Source organism: Carcharodon carcharias, chromosome 12 (genome assembly GCF_017639515.1).
Source record: "Carcharodon carcharias isolate sCarCar2 chromosome 12, sCarCar2.pri, whole genome shotgun sequence".
Taxonomy (NCBI): Eukaryota; Metazoa; Chordata; class Chondrichthyes; order Lamniformes; family Lamnidae; genus Carcharodon; species Carcharodon carcharias.
Window position 1 is genome coordinate 70,175,299 of NC_054478.1, and position 13,459 is coordinate 70,188,757.

Below are 13,459 nucleotides of genomic sequence, written 5' to 3' on the forward strand. Positions count from 1 at the left end.
CCCCAACCCCCCTCACTGCACATCCCCCATCACTGCCCATTTCCTTACACTACCTACCCCTCTTCACTGCCCATCCCAACCTCACTCACCATCCCGCCTCACTGCCCAACCCCCACTGCCCATCCCCCTCACTGCCCATTTCCCTCTCACTACCAATCTCTCCTTACTGCCCAACACCCCCCCACCACTCGCTGCTCATCCCTCCCCCACTGCTCAGCCCTTTCACTCTCCATGTTTGAAGAAGAGGTTGATAGGTTTCTATATACAAATGACATCAAGGGATACGTGGATAGTACAGGAAGATGGCATTGAGGTAGTTAATTGGTGGAGCAGGCTCCATGGGCTGAATGGCTTCCCCCTCCTCCTATGTTCCATCCCCTCTCACTACCCATCCCTCATTGCTCATCGCCACCTTGCTGCACCCTAAACCCAGCACACTGCCCATCCTCCTGTTGTAGGGTAGCTGAATTGTACTATAAATGATGTGGTTGATCTGTATACACTTCTTGGTTGGAAACTTTAAGTTTATTTACAATATACTCAGAAGCAACTACGCATGCGCTTTCAACTCCAACTTTATTTCGACAGTGACTCTGAGGGAATCCGCCCTACTCTCCTATTGGTTAGTACAGATCATGTGATCTTTCTTAACATGTATTATTTTTAAAGGTGCATTACACACTAAATAAAACCATAATTACTACATTCCTCCGCCTTTAACTCGGCTATACATATATTTACAAGTACATATTTTTCAAGACAACATAATATTTACACTGGGTAAGGAATTTACAAGTTCAGTCTTTCAGGTGGTTTCCTAGTACATGTGGAATGTCGCAGCTCCACAACTTCAGATTCTTTATCAGGAACATCCTTTTCCGCAGTTGCCTGAACATCAGGTGCTTCGGTGGGCACTTGCAGTTCTGTATCCTCAACTCTTACAGGAATATCAGACATGTCTGTCCTGGGTTGATTATCCTCAACAGGAAACGCAGACCTGGTCATGATCACTGGTGGACCAAATCTTGGTAATTTGTCTCTCTCTTCCTTGAATGCTTCACATGTTTACGGATGATCCAGCCTTTCACCTCCACGTGGTAAGATAGAGGTCCAGTCACTGCATTTATTTCACCTGGTAACCACTTTGGTCCTTCCCCAAAATTTTTCATGTATGCCCTGTCTCTCCAACAGTAAATTCCCTCTCATGACTATGCCAGTAGTGTCTAGTTTTCAGGCTGTCTCCTTTCCACCTTCCCCTCTAAATTCAGCATTATTAAGCTCAATCTTGTCCTGAGACGGCATTTCAACAATAACTCCGCAAGTGTGACTCCTGTTCTTGTGTGAAAGGTAGTCCTGTAATGCAAAAGAAAGCAAACTAATATGGTTGCCAATGAATTGTCAGTTGGTTTTTTCATGCCAGCCTTGAACATTTGAACTGCCCTTTCAGCCAGTCTTTTGAGGAAGGGTAGTACGGTGCAGTTTTCACATCAGTGATAATGTTCAGACTGATAAACTGTTGAAATTCAGCACTAGTAAATGCTGTGCTGTTTTCAGAAATGACTACTCTGGTAATCCACAAATGGCAAAACTCTGACATGGTTTCTCAACTGTAGTGGCTGACGTTGGTGACATCACCTAATATACGTCCAACCATTTTGAATGGGCATCGACAATGAGCAGAAACATTGTTCCCAGGAAAGGTCCAATGTAGTCAATGTATAACCGCACCCAGGATCTACCTGGCCACTCCCATGGGTGTAACAGAGCTGTTACTGGCAACTTTTGCAGTTGCTCACATTGCACACAGTGCTTTGCTTATCTCTCTATTTCGCCATCCATCCCGGGCTACCATAGAGTCAATTAAAGGTGGTTCTCTTCCCTTTGGAGGAACTATCACTCATGCTCCCCACAATAGGATGGTTACTTCATGTCTTCTGTTGAAGTACGGTTTCATTTCATCATATACGGGCTCCTGTGACCAACCATGTGGTACATGTTCTCGAACCTGAGATAGGACTGTGTCCCGACTTGTTCAGTCTCTGATCTGTTGAGCACATACCAGCGAGGAATCTAAGAAATTTAACAGTAATGCAAGCTCCTGGGGAACTGGGATGTGCTCATCATTTTCTTGTAAAGGCAAACGACTAAGGGCATCGGCCTTTGCGATTTGATTGCCAGACCTATGTAGGAAAGTATATTTGTACGCTACCAGAATTAAAGCCCATCATTGCATTCTTGCTGAGGCTATGAGTGATATAGCCTTATCCTCACTAAAAATCCTAACAGTGGTTTGTGGTCTGAAACAATTGTAAAATGGCGGCCATGTACGCACTGGTGAAATTTCTTGATGCCAAAGTTGATGGGCAGGCCTTTTTTTTTCTATCTGTGAGTACCCCTTTTCCGCTGTGGTGAGTGTTCTTGATCCATAACCTATTGGCCATTCCGTTCCTTCGTCTATCCGATGGGAAAGCACTGCTTCCACTCCATTGGGAGATGCATCACATGTCAACACCAATTTTTCTGCCTGGCCATAATGCACTAATGGATTGGACAAGTGCAACAATTGTTTCACCTTTATGAAAGCTTCTTTCTGGGGTGCCTCCCAGGACCAACATTAATTCTTTTTGAGTAAATTGGGTAAGAATCGCCCATAATAATTGATCATTCCTCGGAATGATGTGAACTCTGAGGTGTTCTTTGGTGCAGGTGCCTCTTTTATGGCATTTTACATTCTCCTCACCTGGGTGGAGGCCCTATGAATCTACTTTGTGGCCCAAATAGATTACCTCCTTCACTTGGAACCTGCACTTTTCTTTTTCTAAATGCACTCCAGCTTGCAAGGAACATTTTAAGACTTCTTCTAAGTTTGCCAAAAGCTCTTTTTCAGTGAATCTTGTCACCAATGCATCACTTAAATAGACTATAACATGGGGCAGTCTCTGCAGTACACATTGCATTGTTCTCTGAAAGATGACACGAGCGGAGGAGACACTGAAAGGCAATTGTATATATTGGTACGACCTTCTGTGGGTATTAATTGTGACAAATTCCCGGGAGACATTATCTAACTCTAGTTGTTGATAAGCATGAGTCATCTCAAGCTTTGTGTACTTTGTCCCTCCTGCCAGCTTGGCATGCAGGTCTTCGATTTTAGGAATGGGGTGCCTGTCTAGCTTAGCTACTTTATTAACCATCAGTTTGTAGTCTCCACAAATTCAGATGCTTTGGTTTGGTTTAAGGATGGGGACTATGGGTGCTGCCCATCCTGAGAACTGAACAGGTTGTATAATGCCCAGCTTCTCTAGTCTGTACAGTTCAACATCGACTTGTTCTCGCAAGGCATATGGCACCAGTCTTGCCATCATGAGGCAAGGGGTTTCTTCTGGATCCACATGAATCTTGGCCTGCAGGCCCTGGATTTTTCCCAGTTCATTCTTAAAGATGGTGGCCTATTTTCTAGGTAGTTCTGGTAGCCCACTTGCTCTCAATTAGAAAATTTCAGACAATTCTAACATAATCTCCTTTAACCAATTTCCCCCCAGGAGGCTTCACCTGCTATCACCGTCAAGAGTAGCTTTGCCAATTGGCCTGCATAATTGTCAGTTACTCTACTTGTGCCTTTTACTTGAATGTCTTCACCCTTATATGTTTTTATCTTTGCATCTGTTTCTTCTCTAAACTTAATTGATGTTCACCAGTATTCAAATATCTGGAGGTATGTTCCCCAATTACTGTAGTGGAAGCCCTTGTGTCCACTTCCATTCTAAAAGGTTTGCCATTTACTTTCACTGTGACAAATATCGGTTCTGTCTTCTCAACTTTCAGATTAATCAATGAGTAAATGTCTGAATTTGTTGTTTCAGGCTCTTCTACATTGTAAATTTCATTGGGCTTCTTCTTTTGTTTACAAGCCTGTTTGAATCTTTCCTTGCACTGTTTCATTATATATCCATTTCTATGACAATAGTAGCATTCAATTTTTTTAAACAACTAATTGTTAAAAGATTGTTTGTCTCAACCAGTATTAAAATTATTCTTCAATTTCGCTACTAAGTTATTTTTCCTTATCCTCCAGCTAGCGGGGGCTGTTTACTGCTCCTCCACAGATTCTTACTTTTGCGTGCCATTTTCAGCTGAGGCTTTCCACCCGATGTAGAGGGTAGCGCCATCTTGCACACTCTGTATTGCTTTTGAATCTCTTAAATCACTTTTCATGGCCAGCACTATCTCTAGCGCCTTCTTGAAATCCAGGTTCATTTAGGACAATAATCTTTTCTGAATAAAGTCCTTTTTCAAGCCACACACTAAACAATCTCTTTTTCCAGCATCTTGCGTTTTGACATACTTGGAGTTGGGTCTCTAGCTTATCTGCCCACTCAACCAACGCACAAGCCTGAAAATGCCACCAAATGATACAGAATTTTCACCTCTTGGGCAAAGACTACAAACTTATGAGCATTTTAGTGGACAGCAGAACAATTGGACAACTGGGCACATTATACAGCCTCCTTGCAAAAGCTGGCATGGAGCAGTCACTGGTGGAGGCATTCACAGCCCCTTGCAATGTTATCATTCAGGTTTGGACCAGTATCCCGTATGGTTCAAGTTAACAGCGCAGCCTAGCAGTGCGGGTTAGGAGAATGCCTGCACCTGAACTGAGAGCACAGCATGCAGTCCAATGGGCAAAGCTGCTGCCAACTGGTCAGGTGGAGTGAGGTGTAGGTGGATGACATTTTGGGCAGCCATGCAGCGCACTAAACTTTGTCCATCTAAGTGGTGGCCAGCACTCTCCGAGATGTGTTAAAGGGCCTTTAGCCTTAACCAAGAGAGGTTCTTAGAACACCCAACCTAAGCCATGCGTCTCTCACTTTCATCCTGCAGGAAGAGTACATCAGGACCATGGAGCCTGGTGACTTAGCTGTGTGCCTCATGGCTTACAGGGAGCGGAAACAAAGGAGAAGGGAGTGATGGAGGTGCCTGGCTGGGCAGAGGGAATTGCAGCACTCTCAAGAAGAAGGGGCAGCTTGGGCTCCTGCACACACCACTGAAAAGCAACAGCGAGCTGTCGTGGGTCAGTGCCTAGCTAGACCCTGGGTCTATAAGAACATAAGAAGTAGGAACAGGAGTAGACCATTCGGCCCCTTGAGCCTGCTCTGCCATTCAATAAGATCATGGCTGATCTTGAGTTTTGATTTCCACATTTTCACCTAACCTCGATAACATTTGATTCCCTTGCCTAACAAGAAGCTATCTACCTCTGCCTTAAAAAGACTCAATGACCCCGTCTCCACCAACTTCTAAGGTAGAGTATTCCAAAGTCACACAATCCTCTGAGAGAAAATATTTCTCCTCATCTCTGTCCTAAAAGAGTGACCCCTAATTTTTAAACAGTGCCCCCTAGTTCTGGACTCACCCACAAGAGGAAACATCCTTTCAACATCCACCTTGTCAAGACCGTTCAGGATCTTGTATACTTCAATCAAATCACCCCTCACTCTTCTAAACTCCAGTAGAAACAAGCCCAGTCTGTCCAACCTTTCCTCATAAGACAACACACTCATTCCAGGTATCAATCGAGTAAACCTCATTTGAACCGCCTCCAATGTATTTACATCCTTCCTTAAATAAGGAGCCCAAAACTACACATAGTATTTGAGGTGCAGTCTCAACAATGCCCTGTATAACTGAAGCATAACATCCTTACTTTTATGTTTAATACTTCTCATAATAAAGGATAACCTTCCATTAGCCTTCTTAATTACTTGCTGTACCTGCATATTACCTTTTTGTGACTCATCTACTAGAACATCTCGATCCCTCTGCACCTCAGAATTATGCAGACATTCCCCATTTAAGTAACATCCTGCTTTTTTGTTCTTCCTGCCAAAGTGAACAACTTCACATTTTTCCACATTAAACTCCATTTGCCAGATCTTTCCCCAATCACTCAACCTAACCATTTCCAATTGGAAACTCCTCGTGCCCCCTTCACAACATACTTTCCTATCTATCTTTGTGTCATCTGCAAATTTAGCTACCATGTCTTAAATACCCTCATCTGAGTCATTGATGTAAATTGTATAAAGTTGGGGCCCCAGTACAGACCCCTGTGGGATGCCATCGTCACATTTGCCAGTCAGAAAAAACCCATTTATGCACACTCTCTGCTTTCTGCCAGCCAGCCAATCTTCTATCCCACGGTAATATGTTACCCACTGCACCATGCACTTTTATTTTCCGTAATAATTTTTGATGTGGCACCTTATCAAATGGCCTCTGGAAATCCAAGTACGGTACATCTACAGGCTCCCCATTATCCACTGCGCATGTTACTCCTTCAAAAAAACTCCAATAAATTGGTTAAACATGATTTTCCTTTAATGCCGATAAATGTTGCCTTTCATTCCTGCAGGTGACTGAGAAATAGTGTCACCGAAGGTTGCTCATGTCGAGGGAACTGGTTGGTCACATCTGCCACCTGCTGCAGGATTTGGTACCACAGGGACTTGGAGGGCATCCAATGCCAGTGGCCGTGATAGTGACTTTGGTGCTCAATTTTTATGCCAGTGGCTTCTCTCAGGGCTCCACAGGTGACTGTGAGATATCACAAACCTTCCTCGACAAATTCATCCAGTAGGTCATGGACATCATATTCACAAAGGCACACAACTTTGTGCATTTCGCCCGGGATCATGAAAGCCAGGATGCAAGAGCACTGGGATTTTCCTGGATCACTGGTTTTCCACAGGTGCAGGGTGCCATTGACTGCATTCATGTTGTGCTCAGATCTCCGTAGCAACAATCGATCAACTATATAACTGCAAGGGCTTCCACTCACTGGATGTTCAGCGACAACCACAAACGCATCCTGCAGGTCTGCGCTTGGTTCCCAGGGAGTGTCCATGACTCCTACGTTCTCAGTAGGTCTCAGATCCTGATGCCTTCCAGGGTCCAGAGAGCTGCAGGGTTGGCTCTGTAGGAACAAGAACTACCCGCAGAGAACGTGGCTGATGACATCTGTGTGGCAGCTTCAGGCTGCAGCAGAGAGAAGCAACAACGAGGCTCATGCTGCAACTTGTACCTTGGTGCAGGAAACCATGGGAATGTTGAAAATGAGGTTCCGGTGCCTGGACCAGTCTGATGGAGCCCTGCAATACAGTCCACAGAGAATGTCACGCATTGTTGTCGCCTGCTGTGCCCTTCACAACCTGGCATTGCAACTGGGAGAGGAGGTGGCTGAGGAGGAGATGGAGGAGCTGCATGTCTCCTCCAATGAGGAGGACATCGATGAGGGTGAGGAGGTCCTCAAAGGTGAGGATGATGGTCCATCACATGGGCAAGATGAAGTAGTTGCGCTCGGGATGCTCTCACCGCTGCTAGTTTTGTGGAGGATGATGACGACATGCAGTGAGGAGACATCAATGATCTTCACATTACAGCTGTGAACATTTGACTCCTCTCTGGTTGATGGCAGTGCACATACCCTCTGTGATAAGGCTCCTATCATGGAGATGCAGCAGATGCCCAAAGTCCCTATATTCCAGGAGGATGATGACGACATGCAGTATGGACACTCCATAGATCCTCACATAGCCTCTTTGAATGTCTGACTGCTGTCTGACTGATGGCAGCTGGCTTGCGTTCTGTGAACGAGTCATATCATGGAGATGCAGCGGGAAAGCTTTAACTTCTCCTGATCCTATGGGATCCTTCGTGAGCTGAACCCTTCAGGACAACACTGTGACCGGATGCAGATGCTGATGGGATGGGGGGCCAACTGTGCCTCAAAGGTGCTGGGAGCACACAGAGACAATGACGGAACTCTGTGCCGCCAGCCCATGCTAGTCTAGCAGCGATGACGAGCCCCATCAAGGTGCAGGCACGACTGATGTGACCAGTGACAGTGAAGGTGCATCATCAGTGTGCTGGGGAGGTTGCACAAAGCACAGGGAGGAGACCCTGGACTGAGACACCTGCCTTTATCTTGTGGAGGGACCAAGGTTTCACATCTCAGTGACACAAACACTGCTCATCAGAGCAATAAGCCAACACAAGGAAACATCCTTGGGAGTTTATTTACAATAATGAACATTATGTACAAGTGGGAGCTGTTGCTGCAGTTGGGAATTGGGTGTGTTGCTGGAAGGAGTTACTGCTCCTGCTGCTGTGGCTCTTTGAATTATTGTGTTACTGCCTTCCCTCAAGCTCCTCAAGGCTTCTTCCATCCTCTGTGTTATCGGGGGACCTGGAGTCTGCAGGGCCTGAGGCCTGAGGGAGAGAGAGAGATAGAGAGCGAGAGAGACAGAGATGAGTAGCAGCTGCAGCTGCTGCTGCTAGACATGGAAGCCAGGAGGCAAGGACTGTTTGGTTAAACATTTGAGGTGGACATCTGGACTTTTGTTCAGTGGGGGCTGAAAACAACCGTGTGTTTTGTAGGGGGAGGACAGAAGACCACTGCAGAGACTTGGAGGAGAAAGGGTGTGCGTGTGCTGTTTAAGATCTTGCCACTCCCTGCCCCCCACTCCTCGCTCCGCCTGTGTCTGAGTCTAGGTAGCTGCTGCTGCCTGGTGAAGAGGGACAGGGCTGGTTCCTGTGTGCCAGGCAATACCAGCTGTCTGGTGAAGGCATTGCCCTCCCCGTACGGGAAGAACATCGAGGCCCCCATCCACATTCCACTCCACTGAGTGACATCCACTTACCCTTTACCCTTTCCCTCCTGTGTCTCCCTCTCCTTTACCCCTCTCCCTCCTCTCCTCTCTGTTTTTGTCACCACAGAGGGAGAGGTTGCACCGTCCCTTCCCAGTCTCCGCCGGGTGGGACATTCTCAAATATAGAACTTGGGGTGTGTGTGGCTCAGCCCCTATGGCTGCGACAGGGTCACCCATAGCCAGGCCCTCCCAGGTGACTGTGGAGGTGGTGCTGTCACCGATGTTGGGGGCTCCCTAAGAAAACCTATGCGGATGCAGCTGCTTCTGCAGTCCCTGCTGCTCCTGTGGCCCTGTCACTCTCCTGCCTCCTCACCAAGGCCCTGGGGGTGGAGAACTACACTCACCTCGAAATGATGATCAAGGCATGCGTCAAGGCTATGGCTGGGGTTGTCGGCCCCTCAGCCGCGGTTGCCACCTCGAAAATCAGAGGGGGCGGTGCACCTGGCCCTAGAAAAGGGGCTCATTGTGGGCAGGGCGTTTCTGGCAGTGGACTCCTTGGAGGCCACAACCCAAAGGATCATCATTTTCAATGTCCCGCCCTATGTCCCAAGTGAGCTCCTCCTCCCCCTCCTCCATTACCTGGGGGAGAGGTCAGGTCTGGGGTTGCACTGATCCCACTCGGCCTCAAGGATGTGGCCCTCTGAAACGTGTACTCCTTCCGGTGCCAGGTTTTCATCCACTTGACCCAGAAGGGGTGCGGGAAGTGGGTTTTAATGTGAAATATGAGGGGGCCACCTACAGATTCTTCTGGGCGTTGGATGGCGTGCGGTGCCATCCCTGCAAGTAGGCATGGCACATCCATAAGATCTGTCCCACCTCCAAGGCCGCCAGCACCATCCAGGCAGCCATGGTTGGCACCGCCGCTCCTCCCCCCAGCCACCCCTCCATCTTCCTCCCCGCGAGGGAAGGTGCCACTGGCAGCCACCACCATCTTGGCTGCTGGCCAGGCGGGCGGAGAGACCTCGTGCCATAAGAAGGCGCAGAGGAAGACCTGCCATATGGAGGCGGCGCCCAAACCCACCTTGATCCCCAGACCCCTGAAAATACCGGCTCGTGGCTCAAAACACCATCCAGCTCTGACGACATGTCTGCACGTGCTCCCCGGCCCGTGTGCGCCTCAGCGTCATGTGCTGGGCCCGGCGTCATCCCCACACAGGTTCCCGGGTCCAGCAGTGGCAGGGCACACGACCCCGAGCCGGTGGTCCTATTAGGCGGGACACATCCATAAGGACTGCCCCACCTCCAAGCCTGCCAGCACCATCCAGGCAGCCGTGGCACCTGGACCTGCGCAAAACCCCAGAGGGCGGAGCATATGGAGGGGCTGGACGAGATGGCAGGACCCTCACGGAGGAGGTTTCCCCAGCCCCAAGCCTACCCTGGAAGAGACGCCACCCTTGGAGGAGCAAGACCTTGCGACTTGCGAGGTTCGATGTGTCCCCTCCCCCAGTGAAGAGGTGATGGTATCTTTGCCCTGTAAGTCTTGCTCTGCCCTCTGGGCGGACCCCATCCCCCGTTCCCTTGCTGCCCCTGAACAGGGCCTCCAGGGAGTCAGTGAGGGTATCGCCCTTGTCGTGCTGCCCCACCCCTATCCACCTTGTACCCCCAAGAAGCCATCTGGCCCGCCGGGGGACTGCGGTGGTCCATTCATGGCCCCAACCGCTGGTTCATTGAGCAGTGTTGGTGAGGGAGGCCTCCCCGCTCCATCCCAACCTTCAGCGCCGGGCACCTCCGTGCTAGATCCAGAGATTTTTCCGGATGTGCCAGGTGACCCAGTGCCTGAGAGGGAGCGGGGCTTTGAGCTGCCGCTGTCCTTTGGCCCATATCTCCAAAAGGAGCCCAGACAGGACCCCTCTGCCCTTGATCCTGGGGTTGGGATCAAGGTGGAGGTGGAGCTGACTGACAGCTCCGAAACAGCCCTGTACTCAATACAGGGGAGGGGTTGGAAGCTGGAGGCGACAACCTGGACGATGACGGGGTTTCAGTGGTGAGCACTGGGGATGACTTAGAGTCATTGGCGGGTGAGGTGGTGGATCCCCTGGTGCCCCACACCAATTCTCCCCATATCCCTTTAAGGAAGCTCCAGGATTTTTTAGCAAGTAATCACGGTTGCTGAGACAGAATCCAGTTGGCTCTGGACTGGTAGCTTTCTTTTCCTCTTGTGTTCTGGTCTACACACAAGGCCCTAAAAGCCCCTGGGTTGGATCGGAATGCTAAGAGGAGGGTCCACACATTTATCGCTGGGCTCCTGAAAGTGAGGAATGATCAAAAGAGTCCTTTCCTTCTTATGTGACCACCTATCACCTGGCATGGTGATGGTAGCACATACTCCTGACCATGAAGACTACTATAGCTAGCCTCAACATCAACAGCAGCAGGGGCGCACAGCGCAGGTTCCTGAACTTCTTGGTCCTCCAGGACGGGAGGTATGAGGTGTGTTTCCTGCAGGAAACCCATACTGTCCTGGGAAACAAAGCTACCTGGCTCCTGGAGTGAAGATGGGGGTCTACATGAGTCACCTAGCCTCCAATTCTGGCGGGGTGGCTGTCTTATTGGCCCCACATTTTCAGCTGGAGATCTTGGCGGTTAAGGTGCCAGTGCCAGGCCGGTTGCTGCACCTTACTGTGCGCCTGGGAGGCATGGCGCTTCACTTTGTGAATGTGTACCCCTGGGCAGGCAGCAGCAAGCGAGCTTCTTTGAGGAAGTGTCCACTCACCTGGGCACCATCAACGCAGGCAAGTGCATTGTCCTTGGTGGGGGCGATTTCAATTGTACCCTCGAGGCCCAGGACCGTCACGGTACCCAGCACTGCATGCTAGGTGTGAGTAAGTTGCAGGACCTGGTCAGGTCCTTCGACTTGGTGAACGCCTGGCGACATCTCCATCCTGACTCTAGCGTTTTCACTTCTGTATCACCTGAAATCGGAGCGTCGAGACTCGACCATCTTCATGTTTCCAAGGTGGTTGTGTCCTGCGTTCCATTGGCTTTTGTGCGGCAGGTGCCGTGCACGGACCACTGTCTAGTGTGGACGGAGCTCGTTCCATTCTGTGCTCGGACGCGGTCCGCGTACTGGCACTTTAATAACCTGCTGCTGAAGGACGAGCAGTTCCTGGACTCATTCCGTCATTTCTGGGCTGGCTGGAGAAGGAAATGGGGGAGGCTTCCCCTCTTTGGTGCTATGGTGGGATGTGGGCAAGGCTCATGTCTGCATCTTCTGACAGGAGAATGGGAGAGGGTCAACAAAGAGGCGGAAATCCAGGGTCGAGGAGTTGGAGAAGGAGGTGTTCAACCTGGAGGCATATCTGCATCAGCCCAATGTGGACCCAGCCCTGCGGCTGGCGGACGAAGAGAAGAAGGGTGCGCTGTGGGACCTGCAACTCGTGGGTCCTGCAGTGCACACGTGAGGTCATGGGTCCGGTTCCTCTGGGACCTGGACTGCAGCTCCCCCTTCTTCTACTCACTGGAAAAAAGGCACAGGGTCCATCAGCAACTCCTTACGCTGCTGACCGACGAAAGATCCCTTGTCTGGGATGCGGAGGACATCAGGGCCATCGCCCGAGACTATTACACTGCCCTGTTCTCTCTGGATCCACCCAGCAAAGATGCTCGCAGAGTTTTGTGGCAGGACCTGCTGCAGGTCAGCCCGGAGGGCGCCGGAAAGCTTGACTTCCCTATAGGTCTGGGGGAGCTGACCGGCATTCTCGACAGCCTCCCCAGGGCAAGTCCCCGGGGCTGGACGGGCTGACCGTGGAGTTCTTCAGGGTGTTCTGGGACATCCTGGGAAACAACTACGCAGGGGTCCTGGGTGAGAGTATCGCAACCAGGGAAAAGCCCCTTTCGTGGTGCAGTACGGTTATTGCCCTGCTGCCTAAGAAGGGGGATCTCCGCCTCCTTAAAAACTGGCACTCGGTCTCCCTCCTCAGCACGGATTACAAAATCTTTGCCAGGACAATGTCTTCTTGTGTGCTGGACCACATGATCCACCCTGACCAGTCCTACCTGGTCCCGGACCATACCATCTTCGACAATATCCATCTAGTCTGGGACACCATCCACTTTTCCCAGAGGACTGGTCTGTCAAGCACCTTCCTGTCTCTTGACCAGGAGAAGGCGTTCAACAGGGTGGATCAAGAATATTTATTTGGGACTCTGCAATCATTCAGGTGCAGGATACATTTTGTCACGCGGATCTGACTTCTGTACTCTGCCACAGAGTGTCTAGTTAAGGTTAACAGGTCCCTGACAGCGCCACTTCGCTTTGGGAGAGGAGTGCGTCAGGGCTGCCCCCTGTCTGGCTAATTGTATTCCATCTGCGTGGAGCCTTTCCTGCGTCTCTTGCAGAGGAGGTTGTCGGGATTGGTTCTGCGCGGGTCGGGCATCGGGGTGGCCCTCTCGGCTTACACCGATGACGTGCTCCTCATGTTCAGCGACCCGGCTGACCTGGGTCAGACGATGCGCGAGTGCCAGGAGATCTACTCTGCCGCATCCTCTACCAGGATTAACTGGGGCAAATGTTGTGGACTCCTGTTGGTCAGTGGCAGATGGATCACCTACCCGAGGAGCTCAGGCCTTTCACCTGGAGCAGGAGAGCCTTCTATCCCTGGAGGTCCACCTCTGCCTTGCTGAGGAATCCTGGGCAGCAAACTGGCGGGATCTGGAGGCCAAAGTCACCACTTGCCTGTGGTGCTGGACAGGACTGCTCCGAGTGCTGCCTTACCGGGGTCGAGTTTTGGCCATAAACCAGCTGATTGCTG